Source organism: Eubalaena glacialis, chromosome 9, assembly GCF_028564815.1.
Source record: "Eubalaena glacialis isolate mEubGla1 chromosome 9, mEubGla1.1.hap2.+ XY, whole genome shotgun sequence".
NCBI lineage: Eukaryota > Metazoa > Chordata > Mammalia > Artiodactyla > Balaenidae > Eubalaena > Eubalaena glacialis.
Genome location: NC_083724.1, coordinates 53,152,048 through 53,164,725, shown reverse-complemented (window position 1 = coordinate 53,164,725; position 12,678 = coordinate 53,152,048).

Genomic DNA, 12,678 nt, shown 5'->3' with positions numbered 1-12,678 from the left:
AGTCATTCCACCATCATATTAGGCCTGCAATTTCTAGATGGTATGGCATGAGGTATGACCAGTGTATCCCAAGATCACTGTCATGGCTATTTTGCAGTAGATTGGGTCCCCTTGATTCAAGGCAATGTTTTTCAGGGTCCCTGTCAGTTTTTTAGATAATCTGTAAGCCTCCAGATTGCCACACCAATGGAGTCATTGCGGGCAGGAAAGGAAAACCCACACCTAGAATATGTGTTAATTCTGTGCAGGATAAATTGTTGATTTTTTTTCAGATGGAAAAGTTTCAGGGTAATCAAATTGTCAGTAAGTTGGCCAAGGACAGGGCTGGCTGACATGCTGTCCACGTGGTTATTTAGTGATACTTCTGCCGTGGATATTCTCTGGTGGCATCACTAAGCAATACAAAGCCCCTCATACTTTACCACCCCCATAGGCCCATCCACATGCTTCTTTCACAGACCACCTTGTCCCCAGTCTTCTAACCATGCTCTTTCCAGGCCCCTGACCACTCATTAATTCTCCAATGCCATTAAGTCTGTGTCTTTGTTTACGTCTGACCATTTCTCCCTCCATACAAAATGAGTGACCAGCTTCCCTAACTGAAGCTCTGCCCTCCATGAGGATTTCCCTCCTTTGGGTCCATTCCTCGGTGGGGTGGTAGTGCAATAGCTATTTGGGGTTTGCACCAACATACTGCACCAATCCCTCCATGAACGAAGCTCAGGGCTTTTCGTCTTCCATCTGTTGGTCATGGAGAACCCACAGGGGTGCACTGAGGAGAGGCACCAGTGCAGAAGTGGTAGGTGACATGGGACCTGCACCATCTGCTCACGCTGCTATTTGTGTCCTCCGAACTCACTCAAGTCCACACTAAATGGAACACTTCCTTCTTACAATGAGTCACTGTCTTAGTGGGTCTGACATACTGAGCTCATAATTGGATGGTTCTGACCATGTGGTCACTTGCTCTCCCTTAATTAGACACTCAGTCTCTTTTCGGGTCTCAAAGCTTGCCAACAGTTGCTTTTCAAATAGTAATAGTTTTCTGCCACAGATGATATGGCCTAGCACAGGAACCCTAGCGGTCCGTGCTGTGACGCTCCATCTGGGCTGGACAGAAGCTCCATGTGACTTCTTTACCTACCACAGGCTCCTCTAAGACCACGGAATCTGCGAATTCATATGACTCAAGAGACAGGACTCTGTACCACAGCCTAGGCCAGTGGCCAGTGCAGAGCTCTTTCTTCTCTGAGGCCCGCCCCAGCCTAGCAGGCTGCTGCTCAGCCTGGTACAGTTCAGAACAATATTCCCAGGTGTGGAATATGTCATCATACGGTGCCCTCTTGCACTCACTCTCTCATGCCCATAAGGATATAAGAAGACAGAGCTGGCTCTTAAAAGCACTCAGGGCTCAACCCATGAGGGTCTCCTGCCTCTTCTTGCTGCCTTAATGCTCTGGTCTTGCACTAATTTCTCAGAATGACCACGAACTTCCCTTTGAAGTTCTACCATAAGCTGCCAGGGTAAATGCAGTCCAGATGAACAGGGATCACTCCAGGCTTAAAGAGAACCACACTTGTACAGATCCACTATCAACACTCAGAGATAACTGTAGAAATAATTCAGATCACATCCTCACAGTCTTGCTTAACCCCTTTCACTGCCTTCTCAAGCTTTCTTTAGTGTGGTATTCAGGGCCCTTCTGGATCTGGCCCCTGCCCACCTCTTCAAGCTTCACCTCTCTCCTGTCCCCCACCACGTTCTACATACTCTGACCGCACTGAGCTAATTGTTGTCCCTTTATGCAATATTTCAGTGCATTTGGCCTCCTTAATTGTGTCAGTAGGGAGGGTAATTACTCATCCCCTTAAACACACACAAATGTCCTCTTCTCCCCTGGTAGGGTCAGGTGCCCCCACTACTCTGCCTGCACTGCCCCTTCCTTATGGCCCTGATCACACTCTACTATAATACTGGTTTACTAGTCTGCCTCCCTCCTTCCCTAGGCTGTGTGCTGCTTCAAGTTAGGCACTAAGCCCTGTTCCGCTCAGTCTTTTTATCCTCATCACTACTGCAAAGCCTGACACAAAGGTATCAATAGATGTCCAATTAATAAATGAATAAATACATGTAGGTAAAAGTATGCATGTTTCACATACACACACATAAATGATCCGTACTACAACAAAATTATTCATAAACTTATACAACTCAAACCACTCCCACTGCAGAATTCTCCCATTTGAGAATCTGAGGTATTTGCAGGAATGGAGTATTACTTGGTATATACTTGGTATTTCTGATCATTTACAAAGGGTCTAAGCCCTGCCCCCAAACCTCAAGATGTCCCAGTTGCAATAAATTTATAACTCATCCCCATTCTGCTTTCACTGATCACCAGCGGTCCCCAACCTTTTCGGCACTGGTTTCAGGGAAGACAATTTTTCCACGGATGGGGTGGGCCAGCGGGCATGGTTCAGGCAGTAATGCAAGCGATGGGGAGGCAATGGGAGGCAGCAGATGAAGTTTCGATCGCTGGCCCACCGCTCACCTCCTGCTGTGCGGCCCAGCTCCTAACAGGCTGCGGACCGGTACTGGTCTGTGGTCCAGGAGTTGGGGACCCCTGCTGATCACCATTACCACCAGTCTCACCCTACCAACCACCACGACCACCACAAACCCCTTAAACATTCCCTCTTCTTTGCTTTCAAAATGATGACTCCAGCTGAAATGGAGCAACAGGCTAGAGGTTTCTGGGTTCTACATTTTCTCTGTTCCCAGTGGCCATTCCTGCTGCCTCACAGCTATTCTCAGCCCTTCTTCTAGAGGGCAATATTTCTGCTAAATCACCAATAGCAGCTCCAAGGTTTTTTAGTTCTTTCAGGTAATGGCTCCTGAAGAATGTGTGAATCCCATAAAAATCATATTCTTATCAGGCCACTGAGGCAGGGTGAACGTCCTCTGCTTCTCCTTTGATCACAGAGGTGACTCTGACCATCTCAAAATGTTGCACAGTAGAGAGCTTTATAGCACCCAGACACTGCCCAAAATCAGGATGCAACCACAGTCCCAAAGTCTTCATGGATATTTCCATAGACAGTAAACAGGCACACATACAAACTGGATCCTGGAGACAACCTCAGGTCTCCCCTAATGTGGTTAGAACCACAGATATTTAGGTTAGCCAAGTTTATCGTTGACTAAAAGCTTATATGTTTTAATATGGTAATAATCATTCCTACTATTCTCAACACGGATTTATGTCTCAATCTTGGTTTTGAGAAATTTCTTACAATGGATATTTCAGAACAAAATATATCTAATCAAAACTGATGTTATTAATTTTGATTTTTAAAAAGATCTCAGCTCTGGGCCACTTTTATGAAGCTATATCTCTCCGAAGAGCCAGCCTGCTGCCATCAGCATCCTTAAGCATTCACTCTACTGCACCCCGGCCAGAACACACTGGGGTCTGGCTCTAGTCTGGATCCCCACATGGAGGCATAGGACATACCAGAGAAATCCATCTGCAGTTGATTAGCGTGGTGATTGGATTTGAACCCAGGTCTTAAGAGGAAAGGTTTAGGAGAAAGGGTGCATTATGAAATCAAGTAAACAACAATGTGGTCATGCCCCTGGCAGGCAGTAAATCACTAGTCTAAAATCAGTTTCAGTTTCTGCTTTAATTTCTTTTTGAACTCTAAGTTTGCCGACGAAATTTGGAACTCTCAATAGAGACTATCTGACTGATTTGTTTCTCAAAGGTTTCAAAAGGGCTTGCAAAAGAAATGTGATTTTAGTTTACAGCTTTTAAAACTCACTCTGCTTGAAGTGGTTTGCACATGAAGGTTGTAGCTACATGTCAACACAGCTTGTTGAAAAGTTTAAAATATCAGTCTTTAAACTTTATTGTTGGTGGTTGTTATTCCTTTGGTCGGTTATATATAAGTCGAATAACCAGTCTGACTAGTTTTCCCCCTGACTGATTTGATAGCTGATCTTGGTCTTATTGTTGAAACAACCTGAGAGCTGCTTTGGCTCCCAACTCCCTAAAAGTTAAATACTGAGGGCAAAGTTCATAACTATAAAAACCACCTTCAGGCGGCTTATAGCCTGGACTTATCATCAAGTTTTTATCAGCTCTCAAGGTGGGCTTATTAGAGTAGGACTAGAGGATAACATTTCTATTCCTTAGTTGACATTACTCAGGGGTAGATTTATCCTTGTCTGTATGCTCCCTTACCTATGAGGGGAATTCATAAGATAGGAAATAGAATGTGTAAACCAGGGTCAAACTTAAGCTATGTGTCAGATTTGTCTATCTGTAGTAGAATCACTTGGCAGATCTTACCCCAAAAGTCTTTTTCTACTCTACATGCCCGTAGACACAATCCTTTAGGAACAGACAATTATGACCTTACATTCTCCACTTCCCAGGTTTTACTCTCTCTTAATCACATTAATTAATTTTCAAATTGACAACGAACATGCAATGAAAAGAGAAAAATAGTTCTCATTCTTTCTGGCTTCTGTTGGTCTCTCCCTCATCCTCTCTCTAAACACAACAAAAAGAATCTTTTCTCTAAATTAGCAATTTTTCACAAACTTCCTCTCATTCTGGACTTTTGCCTCCCTGATATCTTATTTCATGTTTTCTAATCCTGCATATCACACACTCAAGGTCATTGTCAATGTCATTTGTCTAGAGCAGAATGGCTGCCTTATGGGGAGTGGATCGTCTGTCATCAGAGGTGTCCAAACAGAAGGTGAATGACACTTACCTGTGATATTATGGAGTAGGGGTTGTGTTACATGGGTCTGAGGGTCCTTTTCAACTCTGAGATTCTATGTCTGATTACTGAAATTCGTGTTTCCCCAGACCATGTCAGCCTGGGATATATGGTGTTACATTAACAGCAATAAATGACCTTCAACAATTAGTACAGCCACCCAAAGTCATTCCTGGTTATTTCTAGGTGTCTCTAGCAGTGTTTCATGTGTTCTTCCAAGTCCTTTCAGCCACGTAAGGTCTGGCCCTTTCTCTCCTGCTCTACCTCCTGTTACCAATGCCTCCTTCTGAACATCTGCTACACTAACCCACTTGCAGCACTTGTCACAGTTTCCAGAACACAGTCCAGCTGCCCTTACCAGGCACCATCAATCTTCCTAGTCACTGCCATCACCTCCACCAGGTGCTGCCTGGAGCCTGCAGGTGCCAAGGCGGGTCTGGATCTCGGGTTCCTCAATGTGTAGAATGTGGGCTGTAGAGTGGGCAGAGGGGAGGAGAGTGTCATTTTCCCCAGTGGTGATCACACTGTGCTACATGGGTCCTGTGGTGGCTTCACTTCTGCACTCCCCCGTGGTAGTAGCACATATCCACACCCTCACCATGACCTAATGAAGGGAAGAGTGTACTTCCCTGCCCTCACTTTTGCCTTGATCATGTGACTTGTTTTGACCAATGTGATGTTGATAGATAAGACATTAACAGAGGCTTTAAATCTGCTTCTGGCATCACCATGAGAACCTACTCTGGGAAGCCTGGTCCCCAACATGAAACACAGGGAGAAGAGCCACCCCAGATTACCTGCAGACCCACAGCCTGAAACAGTCACCCCATCAACCTGAAGAACCATGAGAAAAAATTACTGTTGAATTAGCCACTGAGTTTTAGGGTGGTTGCTTGTGGAGCATTACTGTGGTGATAAATAACTGACTAGGCTAGATGGAGACGTCCCTAAACTTCCATAGCCCCATCGTGCTTTGAACAGGGCAGCTTGCTTCATCAGTCTGAGTTTCTAAAAACGATGCCTAAGATTTTGTATTCAAAAGAAGGGAGGCTGGTCTTCCGCAAAACAAACTTTAAAACTACTGGATTAGATGATCCCTTACAGCGCACACCATCTAGAACACTGAGGGAGCTGCTAAGTCCCTGCTCTGCCCAGGGCTTTCCCAGCTTTTGCACTAAAGTCCCAAGTTCATGGAAAACCCTCTTCCTGGGCCTAACAAAGCAGTCTAATTTAATGCACTTTTCTAAAGAAAAAGCTTCAGGACTTTCTGGCACTCTCCTCTGCCTTCCTTTCCTCTCTTTGGCCATTGTCAAGTACTACGAAGTCTCATGAGGCCGTTTCTCCATTTCTGTGCATCCTGAAGGGGGAAATGGGGCTGCTAGACCCTAACCTTTAGTATCCACCCCTTCAACCATTCCATTCATTTCCAATTGTGTTACCCCCATGACTTGGGTCTCCAGCACTGACAGCTGATGAGGAATGCAGGACAGGCTCTGGCTGTCTGAGTGTAAGATATGCCCTCTCTCCCTTCTTTCTACCCTTCTGGGAAAATCTGCCTCAACTTCTGCCTAACATTATATGAACAAGCAATGGAATCCTAGAATACCTGTGTCTAGCAACTGAGCTGGTTTCAAAGTATCCCACACTCACCTTCCCAAAATGAATAAAGATATAGAGCCTTCATTAGAAAGACCTTGATTATCCTATATACACTAGTTTAGAAACATGAATCTTTCACTGTCTTGGCATTTTCCATCTTTCTTTTGAGCTAGACCAAATGAGTGATGAAATCACTCAACAGTTTTGCAAACAGCAAGATGAATCTCACCTGATCATCATTCGTTACTGTTCACCCAACTATCACTATTAATGAAGGTAGCTGGCACTGACCCAAGCAATGAAAATTAAACCCTTCTTTAAAAGACAATCTGTTTTAGACAGGAAAGACCAAAAAAATGCTTAAGAACATAAAGGCTTCCTGAATTCAACTCGACTTGACTGTAACAAGAAGAAAAGTTAGTATATACATCACTACAAAATTACACTGTTGATAGAGGATACTATTAAAACGTCTTTTTTAAAGTAATGTTCAAGTTTTATTTCTAGTATTGAAAACAACTTAACAGTGGAATGGCAAAGAAATTGTGATATATTCACATAGGGAAATTCTACACAGCAGTGGAAAAGAGTGAACTACTCAGACAGGCAAAAATATGCAAGAATCTTTGTTATTGAATGAAAAAGCCAGACACAGAAGAGTATCTAGTGTATGATCCCATTTATATGAAGTTTAAGAAGAGGTAAAATGAATCTCTGGTGATAGATGTGAGGGCACCCTTTTTGTATTCTCCTATGGAGAGGTTTGGGGAAGAAGGTGTCCCCACTACCTTCAAGAGAGAATGGCCTCGAATTCTCCATCGAGGGATGGCCTCACAGAACCATAAGGACTCCACGACCCCAGAATGTCACTGTGCCTCTTCCCTAATTTCATCCTGATAACAGTGCTCCTGAACATAAATGTGGTTGAAATCTATTCTTTTACATACCTTGTAGGAACCCAGCCTTGATCTCTGCCACCCCAGAAAGTTCAATGATGCCACACTATTTAATAATAGAAAAAAAGAATAAGGAAAATAGGAGTTCATCTCGCAAATCACAGGTACTGCAGCCAAAGGTCTTAGCAAACACAAAGCACTTCGGATGTACAAGCCCTATTTCTAAGTGCTCATTTAATCTTTTCAATAACCTGGGAGATAGTACTATTATTATCCCCATTTTCCAGGTCGGAAAACTGACACTAGTAAACAGCAGAAATGGGGCTTGGAACACACAGTCTGATGTCAGGGTCTGTACCCGTGATGAGTATATATTATATTGCCCTTAACCTGCTTGATATGTCTTTACGTTTTCCTCCAATGTAATACCGCATTCCCTGAAATACAACAAATCAGATAGCTTCATCATTATTCTTTATTAGAAAAATGTTATCCTTTTGTTCCTAATGCTATTAGGGTCATGGCAGACTTGGATTCTGAATGTCTGTATCTCTTTTTATCCCTCCCACCCCATTAACCCTTTCACTCTTAGGAAACATAGAAAATTGCCATTCACTTTCCGTCTTCTCATACCACTTTGACCAAAGCAAGAGCTTCCCTAGTTAGCCACGTCCGGCATTTCCAGCAGTAATCTAACGTGCCATAAAATGTTTCAGAAAGATATTCTTTTACTCCTTGGAGTGCTGACCAAATTCTCCTAAACAGAATCAGGATGAATTTTAGACCAAACAAGGGAAGAAGTCAAGGGTCTCTGGTTTAAGGTAGAGTTATCTGAACCCTTTTTGTTTCCCCCACCCCTCTGCAGTAAGGAAAAGAGTGCTTTAAATCACAAACATCATTGTCAATGAGTACTGGAAAACTTAATGCACCAGAGGGCAGGCAGATCAAAGCTTAGCACCTGGAGAGTCCCACATGGTGTAGATTAATAAAACAATGCCCTCCATTACATAAATCTTGAGCAAGGCTGCTCACGGATACACACCCCCCAAAAATTTACTGTATGGGTCAGATAACTGATATACAATACATGTAGTCTCCCTACTGGGGAGCCTTCTCTCACCCTAGTTCAGTTGTTGACACAAAGCAGGGAGACTTTACTTTGTTTTAAACTTCTTCTGTGTAAAATTGACATTACAGATTCTGGACCTGGACACAGCACATCTGCAAGCCTGCGGAAATACCAAGATCCTGCCTGCTCCTTTGATTGTTACATTTAAGATATCATGTGTGCTACCAGCTCAGCTGCTGCAAAGCATTAGAAGCCATTACTCTGGGCTTGTAAAGTACTTTGGAAATACTATAGACCAGGATTAGAGAAGATGAGTATTCCACATGGTTTCAGGAGGGACGATCACCAAGGGCAGCGCTATATAGTTAGATTGATCTATGATCCACATGTGGGAAGCAATATCTTAAGAATCCTGCTGAAGGTGTCTATGTGAATATGTGTGTTAGTGGTTTTGAAACGAACATGTTAGTCAAGCTCTAGAGAAAGAAAAAAAGTGGGAAAGGGGGGCATACGTGTGTCCAGCCTTTTCGTAGTTTTCTGTGACAGGCTGAAAGCAAAACCAAAACTGAATCCAAATATTCACTGCTGAATGTCACTTTGGAATTTGGCTGACAAGACCTGTGGCTTTTTTATAAGTGAGAGGCAAATCATATGGAAGTCGTGAGCCCAAGTGTAAGGTAGCAGAGGTTTCAGTATTACATTCTATGTAGGAAATTTTAGCATGTGTTGATACTGTCCTGGAAACTTTCCCAGTGATAAAAATAAGATAACTTTCATTTGTGTAAGCTATTTAATGCTGCTAGATCCCAAGCAGTGCATAAAATTCTACTCAGGTATATCTAAGACTTACAAATCATTGGTTCATAATGCTCACGAGCTTTATGCACGCATGAGTTATGTGTACAGGATACTCACATGATGATAAACAGGCACTGGCAGAGAATAAACATACTGTATATATAACCTAATAAAGTCTCACCATTGTGTAACATGGCTCCCCTAATGGTTTTCTCATTTGAATCTCACAAGCGGTCTATGTGTTTGGAAAGACAAATATTAATTAATATACTAAAATTACAAATGAGAAAACTGCATCCGAAAGAAATTTAGTGATTTATGCAAGCTTTTGTGATTATTAAGCAACAACTTCATAGAATTCAAGTTGTCTTCCTACAAGTCCATCATAAATTCTACCACACCACACAGAGAGCACAAGAAGTTGACTTTATCTGCTCTACCTTGAACTATTCTCAAGAAACTTTGGGATTTACAGGGACTAAGAGAAATGGAAAAATGAAAGTCTCTCCCACATCATTTTGTCATCATTACCTCTCTCAGAAAATATATATACACCATCATTTCCTGAAAGGAGTTTAGCCAGACATGGGGGGCTGGTGCAGATACCGCAGTCTCGGCATCTACCTTCATTCTATGCAAAGGATCTACATGCTTATCTTTTTTTGCTAAGTGGCACAACAAATCCTTCAGCTCATAGAATGCATTAATTTTGATGGGTTTGGTTGGGAGGAAGCGAAGAGTAAGGAAAGATCTGTTCCGAGTTTATGCATATTTTTATTGTCTTTTTTGTTGCTGTTTGTCATGAGTAAGGAAGCAATACATGGTCACTCTGGAAAATTTGGAATATACAGAACACATAATCATTCTGTATATAGTTTTCTATAGGAGCACATCAAAATTATAAACTATTATCCAGTCTATTTAATTTGAAAACCATCATTTCTGTTATCCCAAATGAATGAAACCAGAATGGCCCAGAGGGAAGGGGTTGGATATTGCAATGAGCAGCATCACGATGTTGCACCCAATTCCATTGTAGATGCTTATGTTGTTTTCAGACACTGAATGTGGACCAAGGAGCTGTTCTACAATGCAGATGCCATAGCCTGTCTCTTTATCAGGGCTGGAAAAGAGGATGCAATGAAAGAGAAAGAAGATTCAGGTTCTGGAGAAGAGTTTGGGAACTGGTTTAGAAAAATAGACAAGCAGATTAACGGAGAGCTCAATCACAATAATATAACTTTTTTGGAGACCTTACTGTGTTCCCAAGATCTGTACTAAATATTTTTTGTTTCATTTATTTATTGGTTTTTAATTTTACATTTTATGTTTGTTTTACTATTTTTAACAAATCCTTGAGGTAGCATATACCATTTTTTTATGCATCTACATTTTACTGATGCACCAAATGAAGTTCAGAGACATCAAAGAGCCTTCCCAATGTCACAGCTGAAGAAGTGGTAGAGCTAGAACGTGAACCTAGTTCTGAAGCCACAGAAGCTGAAGTCTTAAGAAAAACCTGATGCGTATTTAGTATAAAATACTAAGTCGCACTCATTTTGCTTTTCCCTCTCAAGTTCTTTCTATCAATCCTCACCCCAACTTCCTGAGGTAGGTATTATTAGCCCCACTTTAAGTGAGAAAATTGAGCCCCCAGAGAGAGGGGGAGGCTTGTCTAAGGTCATCTTGCTGTGAACTGGCAAAGCTAGACTCGGACGCAGATCTGATGGGTCCCAAATCTTACGTTCTTTCCTCAGCATCACACCCATTCTCTGGCTCACTGTGTCAGCACAGAGAGGCCAAAGCCAAACCTAGTCCCAAGTAAGAAGTACCTTCTTAATGTTATTCAGCCAAGAAACCATCATTTCTATGTTGCTTCCCTCTTTTCCATCAACCAAAAGTCCATTATCACTATTCAACCCATTAAGACCCCATATAACTGTGGTGTAAATATAAAAGAAACCTAACAGAGTATTTTAAAACAGACCCAGTCATTCAGAATGGGACTTAACTATCTTGCAACTGCCATTTCAGAAAAAGCCGGCATGACTGTGGAAGGCCATAGAACTTTCTGAACAGCCAGCCTATCGAAGGCAGATTGAGATGCTTTAAGCTGATTGCTTTGATCCACATTTCTTCAGCTCCAGGCCTCCCTCCTGTGAGTAGCCCTCCCATTGAAGTCCATGAGAGGCTGGAACCCCTGGGAAAATAGGTAATATAGAATACAGCCCTTTGTTCTTTGGCTGGCCTGTCAAAAGTCTTTAATTTAAAATAAATCCCTTTTCTCACTTGTATTCAATTATTCCTTTTTGGCTAAAATGTCTCAGTGAGTGTGTGTTATTTCCTGCTTAGTCTTTTAAGGTTTTTGTCTTAAAAAAAAAAAAAAAAAGGGAGGTCTTTCCATCTTGGAGAATAAGTGCGTCTTGCAGTCTGAAGCAGAAACCATACTGACAAAAAGCTTTTCATTTTTTCAAATACATTAGCTGCGGTTATAACTTCAAACCCTGGTAGGATTTCAATCACATTGGGATACATGCAATTTATGGCAAAATAAAATAATACCAGGGCATTTGGAATATAAGAATATTCCTAATTTACCTTTTTTGAAATACTGTAAAAATATACCTTTGTGCATAAGTGAACATATCAGGTTTTAAAAGTTATTTTCTTCACAATCATAACAAGGGTCCAGGAGTTAGGGTTCAGAAGGCTTTTCCATGAATTTTCAGAAAACGGGTTTCTGTCCAACAGTTGACAGAAATAGAGAGGTTTTGCTGAACGTGCTATATTTTCATCTGCCTCTTGCCTCACAATTCTGAAGGACACAAATTACTAGCCATAAATCTGCCTTCTCTCCTAAGACCAAATCCATTGATTGAAGTTGTATTGTTTTGGTGATTTTTTTTGTTGTCATTAGGCATGCTGTAGCATTTCTTTTGCTTATCTATTTGAAAAAATATTTCCTATTCCTCCAATGATCTCAATTACATATGCATCATATTACAACATAATCTAGGCTGACCATCCTGACTTGGCTTCAATATTCTTGTAAAGAGTGTTGACAACAGACCAGACCAGTGTCCACACAGTGGACATTCAACAAATTGATGATGTGAATTAAACAGGCTTATAATCTTGTTTGGTAGCTGCAGATTCAGAGTTCAGTATTTAGCAATAAATGCTACCAAATAATGTTTTAATCTATGCTCAGCCTTTCTCCTTTTTTAATATGGCCAAAAACACAAAAGATAAAAAGTATATGTAAGTGAATGTTTGTGTGTGTGTATGAATGTATTCAGGTTTTAAGCCCTCCCCCCCGCCAAATGCCAGAGTTGATATCCGATGAGATTCTACTCTGGGCTTTTTACACACATTTTAAATGGCTTGCCTTTAAAGACACTTGCCTTTTCACTACATCTCTATCGTATAATATATGCATATATGCAATTTATATGTAATAATTATAATTATGTATGATATTATATATGATATATAGCAACATGTATACATAATTACATATATTTTA